At 43.1% G+C, this 26,360-nt stretch overlaps 1 long non-coding RNA gene across 2 annotated transcripts in view; it reads left to right on the top strand.

The window, feature by feature from the left end:
- The first annotated feature begins 736 nt into the window (after nt 1–736).
- The window catches only part of LOC311516371, a 55,579-nt gene continuing 29,955 nt past the window's right edge, over nt 737–26,360 (top strand). Inside the window, exons 1-3 of one of the 2 annotated variants that reach the window (XR_014710395.1) lie at nt 737–814; nt 10,863–11,082; nt 22,631–22,719. This is a non-coding gene — a long non-coding RNA (uncharacterized lncRNA). Of the gene's footprint in view, nt 815–6,256; nt 6,324–10,862; nt 11,083–22,630; nt 22,720–26,360 lie in introns of those variants that run through there. The other variant, XR_014710394.1, reaches the window with a different exon arrangement.

Here is a 26,360-nt window from a genome sequence, read left to right as displayed (position 1 = left end):
TGAATACAAGGTGCTGCCGAGTTTGCCATCTGCCTGCATGCTCACAGTGGTAATTATATCAGTCTCACAAGTGCTGGAACAAGAGGGATGTCAAATGCACTTTCCTGCCTTTTGAAGGTAATTTTCATTTTCTGAGCTCATTTGGAACTGCATATGATTATCAGCTGCTGCAGGTGTGAGAGCAGCACAGAAAAAGAGATGCACAGAGAGAAAGAGAGAGAGAGAGAGAGGTCTGAACTCCTAGAGTGCCCAGAGTAAAGTGCATATGCTAATCTTGGCAATTTTAAATTAAGTGCAGGGCTGGAAAAATTCCTTCATTATTACTGCACATATTTTTGACTGCTATCTTAAGGTCTTTTTTATTACTCAAATAGCCCCAAAAGCATGTCCCTTTGTTTGAGCGGCATTTGGAATAAAAAAAAAAAAAAAAAAAGGAAAGCTATTGAAAGTGAAACTGTACTCAGTTTGCTGCAGATGCAAGGGATTCTTTGTATTGTTTTGCTTGCTGCTTCTGTTTGGGTTGTAGTTTCAAAAGATTATGGGGTTAAGAAGGTTGGTGGGTAGCAGGGGAGGTGATTTAGTTAGCATGAGATGTGACTTAAAATATAGACTACAGGGCTCTAGACAAGCAAGGTCTAGTATAAGGAGGACTGATAATTATCATTTCTCTCACTGGGAAAAGGGGAGATTTCAACATCTGTTTACATCAGCACCCCCTCCTGGCTGATCCGGAAGAACAGAGAGGTTAATATGGACAACTATGTTGTCTCTCGACATGACCAAGAGATCTGTCAGGTGGCTTACAGAAGAACAGGTAGGTAGGAATTGACCTTCATTTTAGGAAGTATTTGAAGAACTCTCTGGATTGGAACACTCCCAAACTTTGGGGAAGTTTGGATCTGGCTCTGCAACAGATCCTTATTGCTACAGTGGGCTGATCCAACCCTCAAACTCTGGGAATGATTAGGGTGGGATTGAAATGTTGTAGCTTTAATCCATCTCATGGAACTTGTGGGAAGGGAGCCATGTGGGAGGAAAATTTCATGAGGGTCCTCTTCCATAGTTTCGTCCTGATTGTTCTGTCAGGAGATTTGCTCCTCAGGAGATGAGCTGTGGAAGCTGCCAACAAACTGCAAAGATCCTGGGGGAATCCACTGGGGAACCGGACCATTCATAGCCACTTTGGGCCCACAGCAATCTCTGTCCTGCTCTGTGGCAACAGGGCTGTAAGGAAGTTTTGTATCAGAGACTTCTCTTGAACATTGCCCTTTGAATCGTCCTTAGAGGAAATCTTCACTGTCCAAACTCAGCATCTCCTCCAACACAAATACTGCCCACACCCCACTGCAGCCTGCCAGGTCCTGCCTGTTTATATCCCAACCCCAGGGAACACCTTCCATGAGGTCTTGAGAAGAAGTTGATACTGTGGAGAAGTGGCTGTGAGATTATGTAGTGAGGGAAGATTCACACACAGAGGATCCTTTCCATGAACGGATTTTGAGGGGCACAGTATCTGGGACCCTCCCCACTCATGCGGTCCAGAGCTCAGTCTCCAGCCTGAGTCCAAACATCTACACTGCAATTTTATAGCCCAGCAGCCCAAGTGCCACAAGCCTGAGTCAGTGGACATGGGCCAGCCAAGGGCATTTTATTGCAGTGTAGACATACTCTCTGTGCCTAAATGTTTGTGGGTCAGGGCCTAAGTGACTTGCCCAAGTTTACTCAACATGTCTGTGGCAGAGGCAGGAAGAGAAGCTGGCTTTCCTAACTCCTGAGTCCATGTCATAACTGAGGTACTACCCTTAAAATCACTAATTTCTTTTAAGAGCTCCAAATAATTCTGAGACACCCAAAATTCCTTGTTCTTTCAAGAAATAAAACTATGTTAATTCTGAGCGTCTTTCACCATTTAATATTACTTGAATCACATTTTATTTTCTTTCCAAGCAAGACTTCTGCAGCTGTTTATTAATATTTGTGGTAGATTTTACAGATAAGATTACCAGCCAACAAATGGACAGTGCTAAGTATGGAGACAGACAAACAGACAGTGCTATGTATGGATGGTCCATTGAGCCTTAGGAAAATAAGGTTTATGTCTCGGGACTGGATAACTTTTATCTCATTTGAAATTTTTTTAGGGTAGTGGCTTTTTTGGTGACAAACCCATATATTATTAGTGAGTTACAATAGCGAAACAAAAATTGTCACTCATCCTCCGTGACTAAGATGGAGACATACAATTGAGGATGGTTCTGTTCCCATTTCCAGATATAAATGGGCAGTGAATATACCTTTCTATAAATTAAAGGGTAGGACTATTGGATAATATGTCTTTAGAAAAACAAATAGCTGTAGACAAGTGGCTAGCTAATATTTTCCAATATTTCCAAACTCAGACCCCTCCTAATTGTGTCTTCAGGCCTCTTGTGGTTCAAGTCTGCACAGAATTCTAGTTTCAATTTTCAGGAACTTATTCTCTTTCCAGGGCACTTTTTGGATTTCTTTCAGTGCTGTAAAGGTCCCCTCCATCCTCCCACAGTTTTTACACTAATCACCACCAAGTCTCCACATCACAGGCACTAGCAAGCTTCTTTCTGATCAGAGGAATGGGCACAGTTCCATTTACAATCTAAATGGTTCAAGCTTTGAGTGACATAAAGCCCTACTTCTCTCTAAGGGGATAAAGGTGCTGGGCCTGATTCATCACTGCCCTCCACCTTGTGTACTCATCACTGCTCTCCACCTTGTGTACTCACAGTGTAATGTGTGTGTGAAATGGAGCCATTTCAGTGTAATGTGTGTGTGAAATGGATCTGGTGGCATTTTACACCCACTTTGTAGTCATGCGAATGCAGGGTGATGGTGAACTGGGCCTTCTGTCACCGTGAGATGGCTGGCACATACGACAAGAGACCAAGACAAAGACTAAACCTATATCTCCTGTATGGTAAATGTCATGGACTCAAAGGTTGTGTGCCACTCCTCAGTTTTTAAATGGGTCCTTGGAGTCCCTTCAGTGTGACAGACCCCCAAAGGGTCCTGCTCTTCTTTAAGCATAGGCCATATGGCCACAGTGCCTCAGAGACTGAGCCTCTAGACTCCAGCACTCCTGTTTCACACTGTGAGCTCTGCCCAATGAGTCCAACTGAGATATTCTTCTTCAGAGAATGTTTGCCCTCTTCAGGGATCAATGCATCTCTGCCAGTATGTGCAGTGACACCAGGCAGCCTTTTCAAAGAAGAGTAGGGTTTATTAGCCAACTGGAACACAGCATCGGGAAGTCCTGAGGTTAGCACAGAGAAGCAAAGGTGAAGACATAGTCCATATTGGCCAAGTCAGGGCTTCCCTGAGCCATGCTACCGTGAAAGCATCTTGACTTCCTCTCTGTGTCTCTGTCTCCCAGTCCCAGCTGAATTCCTTTGGCTCTCCAGAGACCCGGTCTTATCCCAGCTGCCTGTCACTTCTCTGTCCCTTGTCCTCCTCCTGCAGACCCCTGCTGAATTCACATGTTCATATGCTGAAGTTTCCTATTGTTAGGTGTCAGTTGTTTGGTCGTTAGGGTTCCAATTGGTTTTGTCTGCTCCATCAATATGGGTGGGTTTCAGCCGGTCTTTAACGATTCATTCATACCGCCACAGACAGTTACACAACACAATTACCTCATGTTTCCAATTCTACCCCCAAAGCAGATTTTGAATTCTTTTTCACTTGCTGGGTAGCAATTCCTAGTCAAGTCAGTCATTGCCATGCATAGCGTTCATAAAAATGTTACAGAAAATTTTCACTTCATCACAGTCATGATGAGCCATACTTCTAGGCCACCAAGCTGGCCAGAGTTTTGCCTGCTTTAGAATAACTGTTATACTGAGACAAGTGTTTATGCTAGATCTAGACCAGTTTTTTCATATTGTGGGCCACATTTTAAAGAGATTGTCTGGTGGACTAAAAGGATTGTACTGTGGACCACCTACCTCTCTTCTTTGTGACTGCATGGGCCCCACACTCTCGCATTCCTCGTCACACAAGACCCCTGTTGCAACTTCAGTAATTACACAGGAGAGTATTTAATGCCTTTTTAGTTGATTTGAATGTGATAAGTGTGTTGTGCTTTTTGGAAAAAAATTAGTTGCACTGTGTTTGCTTTTTGCTTTTCATTTAATCTCTCCCACCCATCTCTTCTATTTCTCTTTGATGCAAAAAGGCGATGTGCCAGCACCAAAGCCCATTGAAGTCTATGAAAATGCTCCCATTGATTCCAATAGGCCTTGGATCAAGTCCTGTGTGACTAAGCAACTCTCTGTAGACTACCAATGATCCATAGACAAGAGTTTGGGAACCTCTGTTGTATTCATGATGTTAGTTATTATGTAATGCTGTCATTACTTACTTGATATTGTCACCCCCTGTGCTGAGCAGTAGTAGATGCCTGGGGCTTTGCAGAGTTGCCCCCTGCTGAAGGAGAGATCAGTGACACAGAGTCTGGGTATATGCTTAGTGTGACTTTGTTTTATTTCCACATATGCACCTCTTCTAGAACAGAAGTTATCACAAAGAATGCACAAGAAATATCTTCTGTCAGGAACTTAACTGAAACACCAATGCTTGGATCCTATGGAGCACTCCTTTGCAAGAATTGACTTTAGTTAGAGAGATTAGGGCAGAGAGAAAACTACCTTGCTGCTTGCCACAGCTCCCCCAAAGAATCTGCATCAGAAAAACAACATAAGGAAAACAAAAGTAACACAGCATTTTCTTCCAAGACTAAAAATTTGCTCAAATGCTAAAAAAAAAAAAAAAGAACTGCTAAGACTATGTGTAACAACACCACCTGGTGATCCCAGCTATAACAGAATAGACAACTCTGATGGAGGTCTGACTGACATATTCAGGTAGACAATAAAGGGGTTGGATCAACAATGTCTGGTGTGATTTTAACTAGATCTGAGCAAACAGTAGAGGAAAAAATTATTTTATAAATATTTGAAAGCAAATTTAGATTCAGCTGTTTGCTACATTTTTATGTTCATTTTCCATGAACATTTTGGTTTACCAGTGCAAATACTTGCAAAAAGTGAATTTTAGCTAATATTCACCACAGGAAAATATCAAATTGCATATTCAGTTGTAAAACCCCCCACAAATTGCAATCAGTGCCTCATTGGCTGATCATCCAAAGAGGGAAACAGAAGCAATTCCCAGCAACTTATGAACCATACCAGTAGCCAGCATGAATTTTGAATTGTGAGTATTTGCAATTTGCAGTTGTTACTTGATCTGTAGACCAAGAATTAATCACTGAAGAAATTTTGAATTATGAATAAATTCAAGAATTCCACAGCCTGTGGACAGCTATTGATAGGGGGAAAAAGGTGAAATTAAGCAAATAAATTATTCATTATGAATTATTCACCCAACTCTAATTATAACAGAGTAGGTAGAAAAATAATTAGGTTCTGAAAAGTGCTGGTCTGATCCATCTGATAGCTGGCATCTCACACACACACATGCACACACAGCTACATGGAAATACATCACAAGCACACTTCTTAGGGAATACTGCCTATTTTAATTATAGCCTCACATAAGACTGATGGGTTTGAATCTGCTACGTGGAAAACTCTTAACCACATTTTAGTTTTGGCCACTAGATAAACATGAGTGGTAGCAAATGGTTATACTGGCTTTTTCTCCCTCATTTAGTTTAATAGCTTTAAAATGTTTTCTTCATTAGAGAGAGCACTAAACTGCTGTGTACCTAGGTAGAGGAGTGCTAAAAAAACAACAACCAAACCCTTAGTTCAAACCAAAAATCCATACTAAATTAAGAAGGCTTTCTGACCTGCCAAAGACCTCCTATTTCACTGACTGCAAAATCAGAGTTCTGTAATCTCTCTCTCTCAAAACCAGTTAGTTATTTAAAAATAGTAGCCTCTTTCTTCTCCAGCTGTCAAGGCCTCTGTTTCCTACCTCAGAAGCCAGCATTTACTGATGTTCTTTGAATGACACCCTCCTCAGTTCTGAGATGGAGCAGAGCGTGGAAGAATGTAGCATTTCACTGATGGATGCTGAGACCTTATCAAGAATGTTGCTTAGCAACCTCCATGGTGCTGCATTTTGGAAGGGTGAGGGAGAAAGCAGCATAACATACAAATTAAGGGGACTGTATGAACATGTTTCTTAAAAGGTAGCCAGAATAGAGAAACACTGAGCTGTTTATCTCCAAGTTCTTTCACTATTTGGTAGGACTGGATCTGGCAAACCTTACCAGACCCACATGAGCAGTTGAAGTGGAACTACTCACTCCAAGGAGGAGTGCACAAGTGAGTAAACAAGATTTAGTTCTTAGGTGTCGTCTTTATTCCCCCTTACCTAAAAAAGGTGAATTCTTTCCCATGTGTTCCCTATAGCTACAAATCAGGTCAGAACTATGTGATTCTTACTTATTACTATATTTAATTTATTATCCATACCATCAAGAGGGCCAGAACCCTCTTCTAGTTGCCGAGGGCCCTTGTGCAGCAAGGACTAGCAATACTGGTGGAGCTGGGGTTGTGGCAAGCTGGGGGTATTATTAGTGAAAGGTCATAAACTCTGCTTTTCAGGCAGCTTCTGGAGTTTTTTGTTTGTTGACTTTTTACTATGTTAATTACTTGAGGGCAGTGTTTGGATTGAATGTCAGGTGGAAGTCATTGGTGGACCAAAAACAGAACTGGCATTTGTGTGTGTGATTGCAAGAAAGGGATCTTCAATGCTCTTGTTAATATCCTAATGTAAGTGAGAACTCTATATTAAAGTGTACATGCATAGTGACATTCGTGTAATCGGCACGTGGCAACTTTTTTGGACAGCAAAGAACTAAAGTGTTCTAAGCAAAATGAGTGGAATGGCTATAGGAACTTTAAGATGCTTCATGCCCGGGGATTCATTCCAAGTGTATGTTCTGTCTACAAGTGGCACACTCTTGTATTTATCTTTGTCATAGATCCCTTCTTCCTCCATCCTTATAGCTGATATTCTAACTCAATTTACTGCAAAAATGCCCATAATTCAAATATAAATAGCCCAAGCTGCTAGCTTCCTCTGCAGTCAAGTTTTAAAGCAGAATGTGACCTATATACAGTAAGTATAAAAGGACAGAAAAGTGAGGAGGAAGAACAGGAAGAATGATGGGGAAAGAGGAGGATTATGCGTACATGTCACCATTGCCTTTGTGTCTTCCAAGAATCCCAGCCCTTGGGTTAAGGTGAAACCATATCATATTAATAAAATTCTCACAAATAACACATTCTTACAAATATATTTACATTAGATTTTTATTGTCTACCATCTTAGCAAAATTCACACTGGAGAAAAATTGTTAGTCATTAATATACAATAAGGCTTCCATTTCTTCCTCTTGAATATCATGTCCCCAAATACCACATAATAGTCCACAGTATGCCAGTGACTCTGGGATTTTATAACGCTAGCAATTTGGAATGTACTCTCAGTGTTTTTGCCAGGGTGATATGAAATCAATCAGCACTGCAGAAAAGGAAAAGAAACCAACAGCATGTATTAGTCAACTTCAAAGCATTACAAAACTCGGATTTCCACATGCTGAATACAAATGTGGCTAGAAGTGTTCAAATATTGCAATCAAATAGCTTTGAATGTCAAATGAAATTACTTTGGGAATCTGCTTAAGCCCTCTTCTTAAAGCACATTGGTACATAAATCCCCTTATTTCACTTGATTAGTCCAAAAGGCTACAGGATATATTATTACATAACAGAAAACATGACCAAAGTGTTAGTCATTAGCTTCATTGAATGCACAAATTCCCCAAGGTCCTAATTTATTCTAGTTCCGTATCTTCTGAATGGAAAGCAGTCAGTGAACTTAATAAATAAAAATATACTTTAGACTCATTCACACTTGTTTATGAATACATTTTTTTCCAAGAAAATCCCTGGAGACATTAGCATCATCCCTATCTTGCTCAAACTGAATGTGATAGCAAAATAAAAATATAGTTATTACATGCATACTAAATAAGCGTTATGGACAAAACTGTTTTTGTTCCCTGTTAGATGATAAAATCCTTCTTGCTGACACAAACTCAGATAATAACAACAACGATCAACTCTAAGAGTAGATTTCTTTCTCAACTTAATTAAATCACAAAGACGCATACTCAGTCTAACTTTGACAAGCTGCTATGGCAGCAGAGCCAGGTAATCAAATGTCGCTATAACCCGAGAAAACAGTCATGAAAAGTGACGGCTTCGTAGTGCAGAGACATTGACACGAACACCGGAAGAAACACAGGCTCCAATTCAGGAAAACACCCTGTTCAAGAAAGCCCTTCAGCATCTGCCTAAGTCCCAATGAGACTTAAATATGATCTCCAATTTAAGCGTGGCTTTAAGTGCTTTTCTGAATTGCATCCTAATGTGTTGCCGTGGGGATGTATGGAACTCCTGAGTCTCATGCGTGTGCTCTTGTTGGAGAGGTTGCTGCCACCATACCAAACCAGGAAAATTATAGTGCAGAACCTTTCACTGCAAATCATTATTTGACAGCTTATTAACTGGTCAGTACACGCATCGGGCCAGGTACTGGTATGAAAGTGGCATAGTTCCATTGACTTCAGTGGATCTACACCAGGTTATACCACCAGATTAGGGATCTCCGCAGTGGAATCTAGAGGAGAACAGATTGGACTCCTTTGAATCTAGTTGTTTAACATAACCATGGCAATTATTCTTTACGATGTGCAAAGAACTATGATAAATAAAAGCAGACATAACTCTCCTGTTTTCTGTATGATGGGGTGATGGGAACGTAGTTTTACTTACCTCAACTTCCCCTACAATTTTAAGCCTTGTAGTGTAGCTGGATGCTGTTAAGCAGTCATTGCACTCCACCCTGGAGATGGTTACATGTGAATGTTTGGTGAAAAAGTATGTCGCTTGTATTTAGTTTAATGGTCTAATTCTATGACCTGAACTTGGGTGAGGGTGCATGGAAAATTTTTCCTGAACAAATCTGGGGTGAGGCCCTAAGTTTCTCCACATTGAAGTCTCTCCCGAAGACCAATTTCTGTCATGATGCCTACAAGAAAATTGACAGTGTCACACCTGAAAGAACAATCTAGGTATAATTTACAGCATTTTTACACATGTATTTGCTCCCCCCATCTGCTTGGTTTGCATACATGTCAATCTTTAGACTGTCAGATCTTGGGGGTGGGATAATGGATTCTGGACGGAAAACACACTTTGGATGGGTTTCAGAGTAGCAGCCGTGTTAGTCTGTATCCACAAAAAGAAAAGGAGGACTTGTGGCACCTTAGAGACTAACCAATTTATTTGAGCATGAGCTTTCATGAGCTACAGCAGTTTGCTCAAATAAATTGGTTAGTCTCTAAGGTGCCACAAGTACTAGTGAGCTGTAGCTCACGAAAATTTATGCTCAAATAAATGTGTTAGTCTCTAAGGTGCCACAAGTCCTCCTTTTCTTTTTACACTTTGGATGCTCTGGGATAAAAATAAAAAACAGTAACCATCCTTACATGAGAATTATTTGCAGATGCTGGGCCTACATTTGTAAAGTACTCTGGGTATAGTTGGGTATAAGAGGCATTGTATATTGTTAGTGCAAGCTACTATTACCATTAAATACAGTACAAATACAATCAAAATACAATATACTCTTCCAGTTTGCAAATAACAGTAACAGGACAGAAGGCAAAACAACAGAATTCAAAGATGAGGCTGGAAAACTGGAGAGGTTTTTGGATCTGTCTAAAGATGTGATTGATTCTCTATTCTACTTCAGTTTATTTGTGCTCAGAAGTCAGCTTCTGTGTTAGAGAAAAATAGAAAGACTAAATCAGCACTTTTCCCTCCACGCAAGATTTGTGTATATGTTGCAATTAGGGTAACAGATTATACCTCCAATTTTAGAAAATTTTCTGTTTTAAATTTGCAAGTACATATACGCCCCTACAATATCTGACATCTGCTCATGCATGCAAATAATTGTTTTGACTCTGTGACAGTTGCAGAGAATGTTTTTTAGTTTTTGAAACATGTCAGACTGATAATTAGAATTTAATTCCCATTTGCTAGTGACATAGATTTCTGAGTCAAGGATTTTCTGACTTTTGCAATCCATTTTTCCGAGTCCACACTGGATACTTCAAAACACTCAATGTGTTTCTGTGAGACTCAAGCTCTTTCTTATTCAATAGCCTGCTTTCTGTTTTCCTTACTACTACAGATCAAGCTATTTCCAGTTGTTTATGGATATTTTAATTGTTTTGAGACTTTTTTTTTTAAAGAAGGATTGTCTTATGGTTCATGTATTGGTCTAGATTTGATGAGATTTAGATTCATTTCCTGGCTCTACCACAGACTTTGTGTATTATTATTTATCATTTGAATGGTCATAGTCTCATGAGGCCAAGCACGCCAGAGCCCCATTGGGTATACAAACATAGTAAGAAACATACCCTGCCTCAAAAAGCTTACAAACCAATAGACGAGACAGACAAAGGGTAGGGGGGAAAAGTGTTTATCTTAATTTCATAGATGGTATGGAGAGATTAAGTGACTTATCAAAGGTCATCTTTTCTTTTAGATTGTACACTCTTTTGGGCAAGGACTGCATTTACTATATGTTTGCACAGTCCCTACAACAATGAGGTGGGGGAGCGCAGTCTCAGCTGGGGCCTCTAAGCATTTCTGTAACACATTGTTAGTAATACATTTCCATATATTTACAGTTTGAGGTTGATAAATATACTGCCTCAAATATATTAAATAAGGGCTCTTCAAAGGGGGGAGGCTGATCTCCTTATTGATCTCTTCCAGGTGTCCTAAGCAAGTGTGGCAATCATCATGATGCAGAAACAACCCCTTCTCTAGAATTGCCTTCCTCTGTGCTGTGGGTTGGCCTCTTATGGGAACTATTTCCCAGAAGGCTTTTCTGGGGCCTGGTTCCTCTAACTGTGACAGAGACAAGAGGCTGCAGCTGTGAAGTAGCCATTTTGCAAGAGAATGCTGTTGTCTGCATCTCCCAGTTGTCCAGATGGTAAGTGTTCTTAGCTCCTGCTGGGTTTTGCTTTCTTATTTTGGCAGAGATGACACAGCCTGACAGGCCCTGTCTTTATAAATGTTAATGCACCTATGTAACTTATCTCATGTATGCAGTCTTGATAACTCCATACAGGTAAGAATCTGCAAATTCATGGCTCAAAGAAAGCCAAAGGAAACTAGAAAAATAGTTAATTCTCCTTTCTTAATTGTTTTCATCGAGGACTTAATAAACATGGACTCATTATTTGTGCTGAGAATGTTCTGTGGATAGCTTTTAAGTGGTTCTTAAATGGAAATAGGCTAGTGTGAAAGGAAAACAGAGATGCTGTCCTTGTCCATGTGTTTAAAGGATGCTACTAAAAAGGTTCTGTGTTCCCTGAGAGTATGGGGGGTTGTTGGGGTTCCCTCCCCACTCTGAACTCTAGGGTACAGACGTGGGGACCTGCACGAAAGACCCCCTAAGCTTATTTCTACCAGCTTAAGTTAAAAACTTCCCCAAGGCACAAATTCTTCCTTGTCCTTGGACGGTATCGCTGCCACCACCAAGTGAGTTAGACAAAGATTTAGGAAAAGGAGCACTTGGAGTTCCTGTTTCCCCAAAATATCCCCCCAAGCCCCTTCACCCCCTTTCCTGAGGAGGCTTGAGAGTAAACAAGGTGAGCACAGACCAGACCCTTGGGTTTTTAGGACACAAAAAAACCCAGTCAGATTCTTAAAAACAGAACTTTATTATAAAGAAAAAAACTAAAAGAAGCACCTCTGTAAAATCAGGATGGAAGGTAATTTTTCAGGGTAATAAGATTTAAAACACAGAGGATTCCCCTCTAGGCAAAACTTTAAAGTTACAAAAAATAGGAATAAACCTTCCTCTTAGTATAGGGAAAATTCACAAGCTAAAACAAAAGATACTCTAATGCATTTCCTTGCTATTACTATTTCTGTAATTTTAGATGTATCATTCAGTAGGAGCTGGATTACTTGTTTGGTTTCTCTCTTTGTCTTGGAGAGAACAAAGAGCACAAACAAAAAACCCTCCCCAGATTTGAAAGTATCTTCTTTCCCCATTGGTCCTTCTGGTCAGGTGCCAACTAGGTTAATGGAACTGATTAACCCTTACAGGTAAAGGAGGTATTTTATGCTACCCTTGGCTGTATGTTTATGACAGGCATGTACACATCCACATCTCATGTTCTTCTGGAGAGATTTGCACTGTTTCCTTTTCAATGTTTCCTATCAGTAGAAGCCAAACCATTCCTGTACTTTAAAGCAAGGAACCTTCGGACCAAGGTTTCATAAAATTTCATAAGAAACAGAGAGCCAATACACCATTCTTGGTACTACTTGTAAAAATAAAACTAAAATAGTACTATTGAGCACCCCAATATAGTGTAACCCACTGGCGGATGTGTGTTCCCCTCTGCGCCTGATCCTCAGGAGATATGAGTCTGTGAACAACCCCACTCGTGGAGTTTTGGATCAAGTTGTAGCAGCCCAGGCTTTAGAACTGGCAGTCCCTTGTTCGATCCTGTGTGTGTTGGTCCAAATGTCTGCTGTCAGAATAGCACCTGCATCCAAGGATTTTAAAGTGCTTCACGTATATTCAATGATTAAGCCTCACAACATCCCTGGTATGCTAGGATGTATTATTGAGTAATAATAGCTAGGGAGATTAATAAGTGAGGCACGGATAGAGTCTATTAAAACCGTGATCTCTTGACTTCCAAGCCGATGCTAAAACAATTAGATAATGCTGCTTTCGTAGTGAAAAATCCTGTATTGAAGGGCTCATTGTAGTAGGCTTCTTGTTTTTCTCTTGTCCCAAGAAAGCTCTGTCTGAGGGCTTTCAGAATCGTTACCCTATTAAAAACATACAGATTTCACTCAAATGTTTCCTTTGACTGACGAGTTTGAGGCTGCATCAATAAAATCAAATGAACTTGTGACTAAGCCGGGGCAATAGCTGGATAAAATGACAGTGTCCACAGTACTGGAAGTCTCTTTGGAAGATTTATGTCTATATTACCAATGAAATAAGAAGGTGGCCTGAAGTTCTGGTAACGGGAAAAATATAGCTCTCCCAAGAAAGACCTGTTCATTGCACATCTTCAGCAGTAGCCATTGTAATCACCTTATAATGGTGTCCTCTTGAGAAGTTAACCTGCATCCGGGATTTCCTTGGGAATCTGAAGGGGGTTTAAGGTGCAGGGATTCTTTTCTTTTTTTAAAAGAAAAGGAAACTGACAGGCACAGGGCTTGAGTGGCATAAGACTAGCTTTATGCCACCTTTACAGACTGTTGATGGTTGAGCCGGACAGAGCCTTTGGCACAATTTAAAGCTATCTCATGCTTGCTCTGAGCTGTGCCTGGTTGCCAGTGACTCAAAGAGTTTGTGCCACCAGCTTGAGATTACTGTGATGCTCTGTTTCCCCACTTTGCCTGCCACACTCCCCCTACACCTCCTGTGCAGACAGATGGGGTGGTGTAGAGCTGGTGTTGCCTGCCTTGCCACGTAAGGGAATCTTTAACTTGCAATTAAGGTGGCTTTATGGTCCCTTTGTGACGGGGGCTCATAAGCACTTCGGCAATAGAAATAATAATAGATAATAAGGTTGTGGCCAAGAATATGGCCCACAATCTGAGTTGAAACAATATCCACTCTCAGCTGTATTATTTACAGAGGCACCAACAAATTAATTCTGTTCTTTTCCAGTCTTGTCTGCCTTCAGTAGACAGCTACTCCTGCATTAACTTTGCATCTTCTACCACCATAACAGGAAAAGATGAGGGTGGGATACAGAGAAACTTCTCCCAAGTTCCCTTTCAAAAGAGTCGCTTGGAGTATCTGCTTATACAGTACTAAAGAGTCTGGGATATGATTTGATATCTGAGTTCTCTGTAAAAAAACAATGGTCAGACCTAGGCCCAGGAGGATGCTGGGAGTATGTGATTTTCCTGACATCTGGATCCAAGCCTTTTAGGTTTTCCTCTTAATGCAAAATGTTAGAGATGCTAAATTAAAAATTGACTACTACCCATATATACAGATCTCAGAGTAGCAGCTGTGTTAGTCTGTATCCACAAAAAGAAAAGGAGTACCTGTGGCACCTTAGAGACTAACACATTTATTTGAGCATAAGCTTTCGTGCGCTACAGCTCACTTCATTGGATGCATTCAGTGGAAAATACAGTAGGGAGATTTATATACACAGAGAACATCAAACAATGGGTGTTACCATACACACTGTAACGAGAGTGATCAGGTAAGGTGAGCTATTACCAGTTGGAGTCTGTTTTTGAAGGGTTTTTTTGGATGAAGAATTGCGACTTGTAGGTCTGTAATCGAGTGACCAGAGAGACTGAAGTGTTCTCCGACTGGTTTTTGAATGTTATATTTCTTGACGTCTGATTTGTGTCCATTTATTCTTTTATGTAGAGACTGTCCGGTTTGGCCAATGTACATGGTAGAGGGGCATTGCTGGCACATGTTGGCATATATCACATTGGTGGATGTGCAGGTGAACGAGCCTCTGATAGTGTGGCTGATGTGATTAGGTCCTATGATGGTGTCCCCTGAATAGATATGTGGACACGGTTGGCAATGGGCTTTGTTGCAAGGATAGGTTCCTGGGTTAGTGTTTTTGTTGTGTGGCATGTGGTTGCTGGTGAGTATTTGCTTCAGGTTGGGGGGCTGTCTGTAAACAAGGACTGGCCTGTCTCCCAAGATCTGTGAGAGTGATGGGTCGTCCTTCAGGATAGGTTGTACATCCTTGATGATGCGCTGGAGAGGATTTAGTTGGGGGCTGAAGGTGATGGCTAGTGGCGTTCTGTTATTTTCTTTGTTGGGCCTGTCCTGTAGCAGGTAACTTCTGGGTACTCTTCTGGCTCTGATTCTCCTGGACACAAAGGCCCCTTCATGCCACTCTGGCAGCGTAACCTTACTTGGCATCCATTTCAATCTCTCTGGTCACTCGATTACAGACCTAAAAGTGGCAATTCTTCAACAAAAAAAACTTCAAAAACAGACTCCAATGAGATACTGCTGAATTGGAATTAATTTACAAACTGGCCACCATTACATTAGGCTTGAATAAGGACTGGGAGTGGATGTGTCATTACACAAAGTAAAACTATTTCCCCATGTTTATTTCCCCCCCCCCCCAGTTCCCCTCCCTTCTCCCCCCACTGTTCCTCACACATTCTTGTCAACTGCTGGAAATGACCCACCTTGATTATCACTACAAAAGGTTGTTTTTTTTTTCTCTCTCCTGCTGGTAATAGCTCATCTTACCTGATCACTCTCGTTACAGTGTGTATGGTAACACCCATTGTTTCATGTTCTCTGTGTATATAAAATCTCCCCACTGTATTTTCCACTGCATGCACCTGATGAAGTGTGCTGTAGCTCAGGAAAGCTTATGCTCAAATGAATTTTAGTCTCTAAGGTGTCACAAGTACTCCTTTTCTTTTTACCCATACATAGTCATTCGCCCCTTTTTACCCATATATAGTCATAACACAGATGAATTTATAGTACTTAATGTACAGTGCTTATCCATGTTAATGTCGAAACCGCTCTTATGATACAAACTGTCACTATATGCTACCCTGGGATATGTCTCAAGAAATCTGTTTCACAGTAAAGGGCTAGACTGTGCTCTCAGACTATACGCATATACCAAGACTCTGAGACATGTTTTATGGATGTCATCTCTGTCCAAAAGTTCATACAAAACTCAAAGGTCTAGGAAGAGGCTCTAATTCCTTATTCTGTGTATTTCCTGTCTTTGCACCATTCACTCATTCCTTTCCACTTGGTGAATACACTCATTTTATAGTCATTCGTACTCTTTCCCAATGACTATTTAAGCATTTCTTACACACTCAAACAGCTTCAACGGGAGAGATTCCCACCTCCGAATGACAGTATGCATCCGATGAAGTGGGCGGTAGCTCACGAATGCTGATGCTCAAATAAATTGGTTCGTCTCTAAGGTGCCACAAGTCCTCCTGTTCTCTTTCCACCTCAGAATGTCACTCCTATCGCTCGGTGGAGAGGGTGCTCACCTAGGATGTGTTCTGTGTTCAAGTCCCTGCTCTGAATCAGGTAGAGGAGGGACTTGGAGCTGGATCTCCCACATCCTAAGGCATGTGCTCCAGCCCAGGGCTATTGGGTGTAAGGGTCAGAACCACCACCACTGTGTTTTGTGCACAGCCCAACTGGGAGGCATGTTCTTAGATGGCCTCTGAGCATGCTGACTGGATCTCACCGCAGGTGAGATGCGGGTGTGGAACACCTGAAGTGGCAGGTAGGTGCCCAAGTCCCCCATGTGAATCTAGACCCAAAGAAGAAGAGGATGCATAAGTAAAACACCTGCAGCATGTCTTCAACTACCATTCCACTGCACTTTTTTCCCCTTGCATCACAGCTTTAACCCACTCCCTCTGCAATACCACAGAGCTGGAAGTATTAGTTCCTTGAATAAGCCATTGAACACCGTGAATGTTCCCACTGTATTACAATTACAGAAATACAGGCACTAAGTGAGTTTATGCTGATCCACTGGGAACACTTTAGAAAGTTTAATAGCCCTTAAAATTTCTCATTTCTAACCTGTCATGGGGTTGCCTAGAGGCTGCTCATTTTGCTGCACTATAAAACATGTAGGGAATCAGGAATCTGGCTCAAGGCATCATTAAAACCTTCTTTTTAGGCAGTACTAGTCATATGCCAGATAGGTTGCTGTGTCCATTTCCTGCTGCACTTACAGTAGGAACACTGCAACATATTGCAGGACTTTGAAATGCTTCTGATCTAATTAGAAGGGCTTACAAAAACCCATGTACAGATTAAGTGAAATCTTCAATAGAAGAAATAAATAAAACACAAATCTAATGTTAAAATCTGGGCATATTGCATATGCAAAAGAGAGTCAAAGTATGGATTTTTGTTAATAACACTAGACGTATCATTAATGATTATAGAGGCTTGATCCCCTGATACACAAACAGAGGCAGTTCCTGTGGTTCATAGGCTACGTCTACACTTACGGCAGTATGTAGAGCACATACACTGCATGCATGCCTCCCTATCATCGGTATAAATAGCTCTGTAAACAGCGAGGCACTGCTTAGGTGAATTAAGACACACACCTGAGCCTTAGGGAATGTCCCCTACATAGCTCTCTACATGCCCAAGCAGTGTCTTTTGGGTCTACACTGCTGTTTTTAGGAGTGTAGTGTCCTGCTGTCACCCCACTCCTGGAGCCTTTCCCTACTGTAGAGGGAGACTCCAGCAGTGAGGAAGGGCTCTGGCAGGGAGGAGGCAGCGGGAAAAGGCTCTGCTGGTTCTCCACTGCCTCCTCCCTGCATCACTGCTGCATGGAGCTACACACTACAGTATGAGTGAGGCCTGCTTTTCCCTGTGGCGCGTAGCTACACATACCCTACGTGCTGCCAGAAGTAGAGAGAAGGCCACAGAAGATGAGCTTTCAAACAGTCTGAACTACTTCTAGTTTACTAGCCCCAACCTCTTGGTGCTTTATCCTGTGAGGTGTTGAGTACGGTGTACTGGATCCAGCGAAGTACATGCTTACCATGAAGCATTCGAGACGTCCCATTACCTTCAGGGCATTACTCACATGTGTAAAGTTAAGAGCATTCTTAAGAGCATTGCTGGGTGAGGCCTAAAGTACTCATCACCTTGACGATCTAGCCTCTGGTGTATTTATGAAGGAAAGATATTTCACAGTATGGTTTAAATTGAAAATCTTAATGCTGTGAAGATTGAAGACACCTGTATTATATGAGACAGTGTTCAGTGGTGGAAGAACAGAAAGATGGGTCCCCTCCCTCAAATTCTGATGAGGGTAACACTTATTTGTACTCATCAAGTGTGCTAATTCAACTTTTCAATATGTCAGAACATTTAATTCTGCTCCATTCCCCACACTCTGCACCCCCATAGCCAGTCCTGCTCCTCTCCCTCTTCCTCTCTGTCCTCCATCTAGCCCTGCTCCTCTCCCCTGTCCTGTATGCCCCACATACAGGATTGCTGCCCACCTTCCCCAGTCCACATCCAGTCTTACTCCCACCCTCAATCCAGCCCAGCTCCTGCTCCTGTACCTGGGGTCTCTGGGCGGGAGTTGCCATCACAATCTGCAGTGGGCAGGAGCACACATACCAGGTGCCCCTGTTCCAGTGGCGGTGGCGTGCATACTTCCCCCCCCCCCACTTCCCCGGCTCAAGGCTTCCTGTAAGTCCCTGGTGCTGAGAGAAGGTGCTGCAGGTTCTGGCAGGAGCGCCCGGCCAGCAGAGTGGGACCTGGGTGCCATCTCTCATTCAGGTGAGCAGTGCACATCTGGGCCTCATTTCTGTGGATGCAATTGTACCACTGAACCCTGCCTAGAGCCACCAGCGCTCCTGGGCTCCTCTGAGTTAGATGGGACCCTGTGCACTTGCACTGGCTACTCCTCTGCCAGTGCAGTTGGCAGATTAGAGAACTAGCCTAAACAACCACTCTTGATGGAAAATCCAACTGATATTAAGAAAGGAGTTGATTAGCGGTTTCAGTATAGCTGTACAGGAAGGTGGTTAAAGACTTAAACACCCCCTCCGTGAGCGGACAACTTAAGAGAAAGTTCCGTTGCTAGGAGACTGCAACCACAAAGTATCATGCTGATTTATGTTTTTATTTTAAACAAGAAATGTTGATTAATGAATAGATTTAACAGATTCTTTTTTCATTCTCTGGTCCTGTATCGATGATAGAGCAAAGTCTGGGGGCTACTTTCATTTGTGCTGGAGCTCCAGTTGGACATAGAACTGCCCCAGGATTGGGTGGGGGACTACAAAGATAATGTAAAGATGCGCTGGGCACTCCTCAGCTGGAGCCAAGGATCCGGGTCAGAAGCTTGAATTGAGGGGGTTTTAAGAGGAAGAAACTACCTTTTTGTTTTTTTCTGTCTGTTACAGTAACATAAAGACTTAAATTTAACTTAGCACCCGCAAACAATCTCCTTCAGAAACACAAGAGTCCCACAATAGATGCTATTATCCTTCAGCATGCAGAAACTATTCTAGTAGGTTTGTCCTGTCAACATGAATTGCATCTTGCCAGTTCACGCGCCATTCTTCCTGGAGTAGATGATTCACTCTTTGACATATCGAGACAAATGATTCTCTCGTATCCTACCCCTCACAGATGTATGATCTGTACTTGGTAGGTCAAATTTGGAAAAAAAAAAATAGGCAATGAGACTCAGTTCCTGCAATGTGTGCACCTGTCAGACCCTCTGCCCACACTGGGCGCCATGGACTTCAATGGAACACTGTGTGGGCACAGACGTCTGCCCCATTGCAGCTCATTGTAGGGTTTGGGGCCTTAATTTGCAAAATATAAGTGGTGGTGGTTTCTTGATAACTATATGTGCCAAATATGCTGTTGCAACCAATGTGCTTTGCATGCACAAAACCAGCTCCTAAAGTTCTTACTCTGTGAAAAGCCCATGGACATCAATATGAATTTTGTTTAGTTAAGAACAATTAAGAGCTATGCCATTTGTAACACACTGTCCCGATTATGCTTCTACATATGTGTATAAATTAGCAACCTATTTTTGGCCTTAAGGATTTGATCCTGCACCTACCTATTGACTTCAGTGGTGCAGGATCAGGCCCTAAATAAAAAAACTGGACATTGAGTGGGATTCACAAGGGGGATTTAGGCACCTAACTACACATTAGGTGCCTAAGTCCAACATTTAGTGTCATTGGCATTCACAAAACCACTACTCAATGGTCACCTAACCCTGCATGTGCCAAAATCCCTAAGCCCTTCGGTTTCTGCTGTTGAAGTTCCCAACTTGCCTGTATTTCTGTGGCTGGACATGTGCGCAGCCGAATCCTGACACTGACCGGTGGCTCAATATCTAACTCACGCCTAAGCCACTGCAAGATTCAGAGACTAGGTGTTCTCCCACCTATCTTGCTTTTGGGGCCAATCTGGTAGACATGCTCAGAGCACATCCACATCCACACAAAACAGATGGGAGAGGTGCCCCCACCCACAACTTTAGCCCAGTGGTTAGAGCACTCGCTGAGGATGCGGCAAACCCAGGTTTAATCCACCCCCACGCTGCTTGACATGCATAAGTGTCTGCTATGTCCCAGCAGTGACCTCTGGGGTGCATGGTTCTCTGGAACAGGGCACTCTCAATCTCTCCTGTTGAAGCTGGTCCACATTGTAGAAGTAGTTGAATAGTCATTGGGCTGGAGAGAGTGACTCAGAATGATTCCAAACCCCAGTGGTTAAGGTGCTCATCTGGGAGGTGGGAGAGCCAGGTTCTGGTCCCCCTCCTTCAATGAATGTTTAATTATTTAGACACAGTAGAATGGCTTCAAAAGGAGAGCTTGAGAGACCACTGCCGAGTGGTTAAGGCCCTCCCCTGAAAGGGGGAAGCCCTAAGTTCAAGTCTCTGTTCCATGACAGGAGGAGGAGAGAATTGAACTGGGGTCTCTAACCACAGGGGTAATGGTTGGGGGAGAGTGGGAAGGCTCGTCTGCCTTAGTCTTTCTTGACAAAGGACTAATCTGGCTGGTTTAGGCACCTAACTCCAGGACAGAGCTCATAGCTGTGAATCCCAAATGGAGATGGGCACCTAACTCCCACTGAGGAATAGGGCTCAGGTCACATCCCTCTCCTCAGCATTTCCTATTGGCTAGTTAGGCATCTTCCCTGCTCAATGTACCAGCTTCTATGAATCCCATTCTTAGGCACCTCACGCTCCCATGCCTTGGATAGGGAGTCTGGACACCTAACTCAGGGCTGCAAATTCTACCTGGCAGCAGGCAGTCCAGTGCTCAGCAGGACAACACTCCAGGCCCCATTGTGACTTGTACCCTACAGTCTTTATTCTTCCCATGTAACATTCATGAAAACACAAACTGATTTAAAATTGATAGAAGGGGAAGCAAAACCGGCCATGATGTGACACCACAATGTTGAAGAGGCATGCTCTGCATCCAACCCCCCTGCTCCTTGTCCCCTGACTGCCCCCTGGGACCCCCTACCCAATCCCCTAAGTGCTGTGCACGGCGCCGCCGCCACCACCCCCTTACCATGCCGTTCAGAGCGGCAGGAGCTCGCAGCCCTGCTGCCCATGCGGTGGCACACCTGCGTGGGTGGGGGAACAGCGGGGGCGAGCCTCCCAGGCAAGGAGCTTAGGGGCTGGGCAGGATGGTTCCGCGGGCTGGATGTGGCCTGCAGGCCGCAGTTTGCCCACCTCTGGCCTAAAGCCTAGCTACTGAGCCGGTAGAATAAGTTTCTGTGCCACTGCAAGCCTCATTTCTTCAGGGAGGGTTTTGAGCATTCAGGAACGCTCTTGGTGTGGTGATAGGTGTGTGCAATTTATTGCACTCTAGTAGAATTCCAAGTTCTGGGGTTGGATTCTCTTTTCATGCTTTAGCTTTAGTGGAGTTCCTGCTGTTTTTCAATGATGTAAGTGAGAGGGGGACCAGGCCCCTCTCCTCCCTGACCCCACAATTCTGCACCACTGGAATCTTTTTCGTGCTATGTATTAGTGAATCCTAGCATGTTGCCTGCTGCTCATAGATCTGAATATTTTTCCTACTTGAAGAAGTGGATATTTGTAATAAAGCTGATTTGGACACCTTCCTACTCCTTTTAGTCATTATGTCTGAAACGTTAATACAAAGTGCAAATGCATGTTTCATCTCTATACATCTCACTACATACAGATCTGAGAAACTGTGAGCTTACCACAAAAGCAAGTTTGAGAAGGAAAGATTTATGCTAACAGAGGCCAATCCAGTTATAATTGGCTCTGATTGGCACCCCCACAAGCTATAATGTTCTTGCAGACGAAAGGCACTCTCAAAGGTGTGAAATTCTTTCCTGCCTTTGGAACATCAAAGAAAATTAAAGCAATTTCTTCCAATCTGATTCATAATCTCAAATGCCTTTCTGGCCATAAGTGAGGGCATGCGTGCGCACACATACACGCAAGTCCCTATATGAAAGAGAGGCTGCCACCCTTCTAAAAATGTGCCTCTGTATATTCAAACATCCACCGGCACCACAAAACCAAAAAAGACTAAATGCTACTATTTGGTTTGGGAATGCAAGATAGGAAGGAAATAGGAGAGAAGAAAACTGGTTTTAAGAGGAGGGAAAAATTCTAAACAAACCTTCTAATGTATTAGTTGTAACATTTAGCAGAGGAGCTCTTTAAAAAGGGTTTAAAAGCTGTTAAAAATATCAGCATCATTTAAAGCCTTTCAAAGAACCTTCAGTCCATTCTTATCTTGCTACTACCTTGTCTTGTTCATTTTATGTTGCTGCCCAAACTGTGCCCTGGGGTACTAACACATGCTTGGTTTGTAGCTCCTCTCAGTTGGATACTGCTGCTGGCATCAGATACAGATCTGAATGTTTCCTGGAAAGAGATTCCAGCCCTTCATTTCAAAGAGCCGTCTCTAAGTCGTGAAGTACTAGTAATGGTTTTTCTTTCTTCTGTTTCTGATAGTTTGATGAAGATTTAGCAGCAAGCGGGTGAATCCATGTAGCCCCTTTAACAAATGCAGGCTTGGGGAAAACTCAAGGTCATGACTGTTCTGAATAAAAATAGTGGCATAGGAGGTAAGAGCTCAATTCTTCTATTTCTAGAAGTTTAAGCACTGCTTAAGTCACAAGATGAAGTGAGTTTGGTGGTTTTATTCTAGTACCACATGGATATTTGTCTATATCAAAGTACCACCAGATAACTGGGGGGGCCATTACTGGGAGTGTCTGGGTAGCAGAGACCAGTGGTGAACTAGCAGCAGGTTATTCTGAAGCAGTGAACTATGGAGCTAAAAGGGCAAGTTTTAACAGTGTCTCCCCATGCTGTGCCTGGCTTTGTTGAGTGCTCTCAGCACAATACTTCATGAGCTCCTAAATTTGTTCTTTATTCCAAAAGAATAAATGTTAACATTACCTTTAGATTTAGTTGTGCCATTTCTGCAAACTCACCTCTCTGAATCACTGACTGAACTCAGCAAAAGGTTTTTATCTGCTGATAACTTTTCATTTGAGAGATTTAAAGTGCCAGATGACATAATTAAATTCTCACCTTAAAATCTCACATACAGGAAGCTCTCATCAGGGTCACATGAACAAGCTGATTGTATTAGTCATGCTACAAGAGTGATGTACTCATTCCAGTAAGTTCATATATTCATGCTGAAGTATGATATATGATAGGATACTTCACATTTAACATGATATGGTTTCTTTACTTCAGTGTTTTTACCAGTTATATTCTTGTCACCATAATTTATATCACTTTTGCTTTGCTGTATGCATTCTGTAGTCTATTTTCATCTTCTTTGCTATGCTATGTTCCACTACAGTAAAGAAGTGTCCTCTGAGTGTATGTAATTTTGAAGGATAGTAATCTGTCCACATTTAAGCTTGAAGCTAAGTTTCCCCAATAACCCCCCCTTTTTAATACCTCCTGTAATTTACCAAAACTAAACCAATCTCATTGAAATTTTACATGTAGAATTCTTCTGGAAAGTCTAAAGCAAATAAGGCATTTGTGAATGACGAGTTATCAAAATGAAGTGTTTGAATGCTTTTAGAAGTCTCCCATCTTCTGCCTTGTCATAACCCAAAAATGTACAGATGGCTTGAAATAGCTACATCTTCGGATTTTACTCTCTCCTGGTCTAAAAATTTGATTGGTACCTGTCAAGGCTGATTCCCCACTCTGGCAGTTTGAGTGCAGAAGGTCCCACAAGGGGGCCCACAAGGATTCTGAAAATTTAATACTGGCCGCTCCGGGCTGGTATTAAACTCCCAAGATCACAGCTTCTCTCTGATCTTGGATGGGTAGATGCTGCCACCACCCAAGTGCAAAAAACCCCTTTGGACCCAGGAAGGTGCACTTGGGAATTCCTCCCTGTGGGGTACCCTCAAGCCCTTTCACACACCCCTCTGGGGAAGAGCTGAAAAAAAAAAAGGAAAGCAGCTGTTGCCACCACCTAATTAAACAACATATGCACAAACCTCTTAGGACACACACCCCCATCCTGTTCTTAAAAAGGGAAATATTAAAAACAAAAAGAAAGAAAATACATCTGAAATTTAGGTTATTGCAAGATTTAAAAAGCGCAAATATAATAATTAAGCATCAAGAATGGCTTTCTTGAGATCCAGCTTAACGGTTACAAGCAAAACAAAAGCATTTGTGGGTTAGCACAGAGGAGTCCACGAGCCAATAAGAAGAAGGGAAAAAAAAAGAGATAAATATAATCGCATCTTCCTAGACATTCCCTGATCTACTTGTATATCTGGGGGTTTCAAAGAAGTAGTCTCTAGGTATGATCTGATGGTTTTTCATACCTGTCTTAAAGCTTCCTATAGCATAGTTCAGCCCTGTTCCTGCTCTGTGTCTCCTCTCTCCAGAGAACAATAGACAGACAGACACAAAGGGAAAGTTTTTTCCCAATTTTAAAAAGTTCTAGCCCTCCCATTGGCTCTTTCGGTCAGATGCCCACTCCCATCCTTTTACCTATGGGCTTTTTTAACCCTTTAAAGGTAAAGCAAGTAGAGAACAGCTACTAACAGGAATTTTATGGCTGGCTGGCTGCCCATAAAAGGAAGCTACCCACCCCCTTCATTTATCACAGTACCATTGGCTAGCTTTTGGGGATTAGAAGAGTTTATCCATGGATTAGGAATTCTATATGCCAGTTTTAATGGTCTTTAGGAAATGGGCATCACTAGATGCAAAATTTCTGATATATCTATGTGCTTTTATGGACCATATCATAGTATCTGTGCACCTCAGCAACATGACTGTTTGCTGTATCTTAACTCAGCATTACCCAGTGGTGAGCTGGAGCCGGTTCGCACTGGTTCGCTAGAACCAGTTAAATTTAGAAGCCCTTTTAGAACCGGTTGTCCCTCATGGGACAACCGGTTCTAAAAGAGCTTCTAAAAGAGCTTCTAAATTTAACAACCGGCCAAAAGTGGCACCTTAGGCACTGACTCCATGGGTGCTCTGGGTCTGGAGCACCCACAGGGAAAATTTGATGGGTGCAGAGCACCCACCAGCAGCTTCCCGTCCCGTGCCTGGCCCCAGCTCACTTCCGCTCCACCTCCGCCCCTGAACACGTCGTCCCACTCTGCTTCTCCGCCCCCACCCCCCAGCTTCCCGCGAATCAGCTGTTCGTGCAGGAAGCCTGGGAGGGCTGAGAAGCAGGCGGTGGCTTTGCGCTCAGGCCCAGGGAGGCGGAGGCGAGCTGAGGCGGGGGGGCGCGAGGAGGGCCACCCGTGCCGCAGCAGGTAACCCGGGGTGGCGCAGGGGAACCGCTCCTCGCCCCAGCTCGCCTCCACCTCCCTGGGCCTGAGTGCAAAGCCACCGCCTGCTTCTCAGCCCTCCCAGGCTTCCCATGCAAACAGCTGATTCGCGGGAAGGCGGAGAAGCAGAACGCGGTGGCGCATTCAGGGGAGGAGATAGAGGCGAGCTGGGGCAGGGTGCAGGGCGGGGAGCTGCTGGTGGGTGCTCTGCACCCACCAAATTTTCCCTGTGGGTGCTTCCCGCTCTACTCTGCTCCACCTCTTCCCCCGGAGCACCCATGGAGTTGGTGCCTAAGGCGCCACTTTTGATGTGATCAGTGGGGGAGCAGCCGCTCCCCCTGCTTCCTCTCAGTTACGCTCCCCCGCTCCTGGGAGCTGCCCCAGGTAAGCACCACCAGGACTCCGCACCTTGCCCCCCGGCAGGTCCCTCTGGCTCTTAGCGGTGGGGTTGGCACCCACTATGGTGGCTCATGAGACCCTCCTGCCCAGTTCTGGGGGCAGTCAGAGGTCAGGGGAGCATGGGGCAGGGGTCTGTGGTGGGGGGTGTCAAGGAATGCGGTGGGTTGGATGGGGCAGGAGTCGCCGGGGGTGGGCCACGACCCTCTCATGGGGTGAGGAGGGAACCGGTTGTTAAGATTTGGCATCACTGGCATTACCATATTTTCCTGTGCCTGAATTTTTGTCTTTTTAATATCAGGGGTAGCCGTGTGTTAGTCTGTGTCCACAAAAACAACAAGGAGTCCGGTGACACCTTAAAGACTAACAGATTTATTTGGGCATAAACTTTCATGGGTAAAAAACCACTTCAGATGCATTTTAAGACTAACAGATTAATTTCTGAAGGTGCCACCAGACTCCTTGTTGTTTTTGTCTTTTTAATGTGTAACCTTAACTTTAAATTCCCGGGCTTT

This window comes from Lepidochelys olivacea (genome assembly GCF_965140295.1).
Source record: "Lepidochelys olivacea isolate rLepOli2 genome assembly, chromosome: 2".
NCBI lineage: Eukaryota > Metazoa > Chordata > Testudines > Cheloniidae > Lepidochelys > Lepidochelys olivacea.
This window is presented reverse-complemented; position numbering and strand designations above follow the sequence as displayed.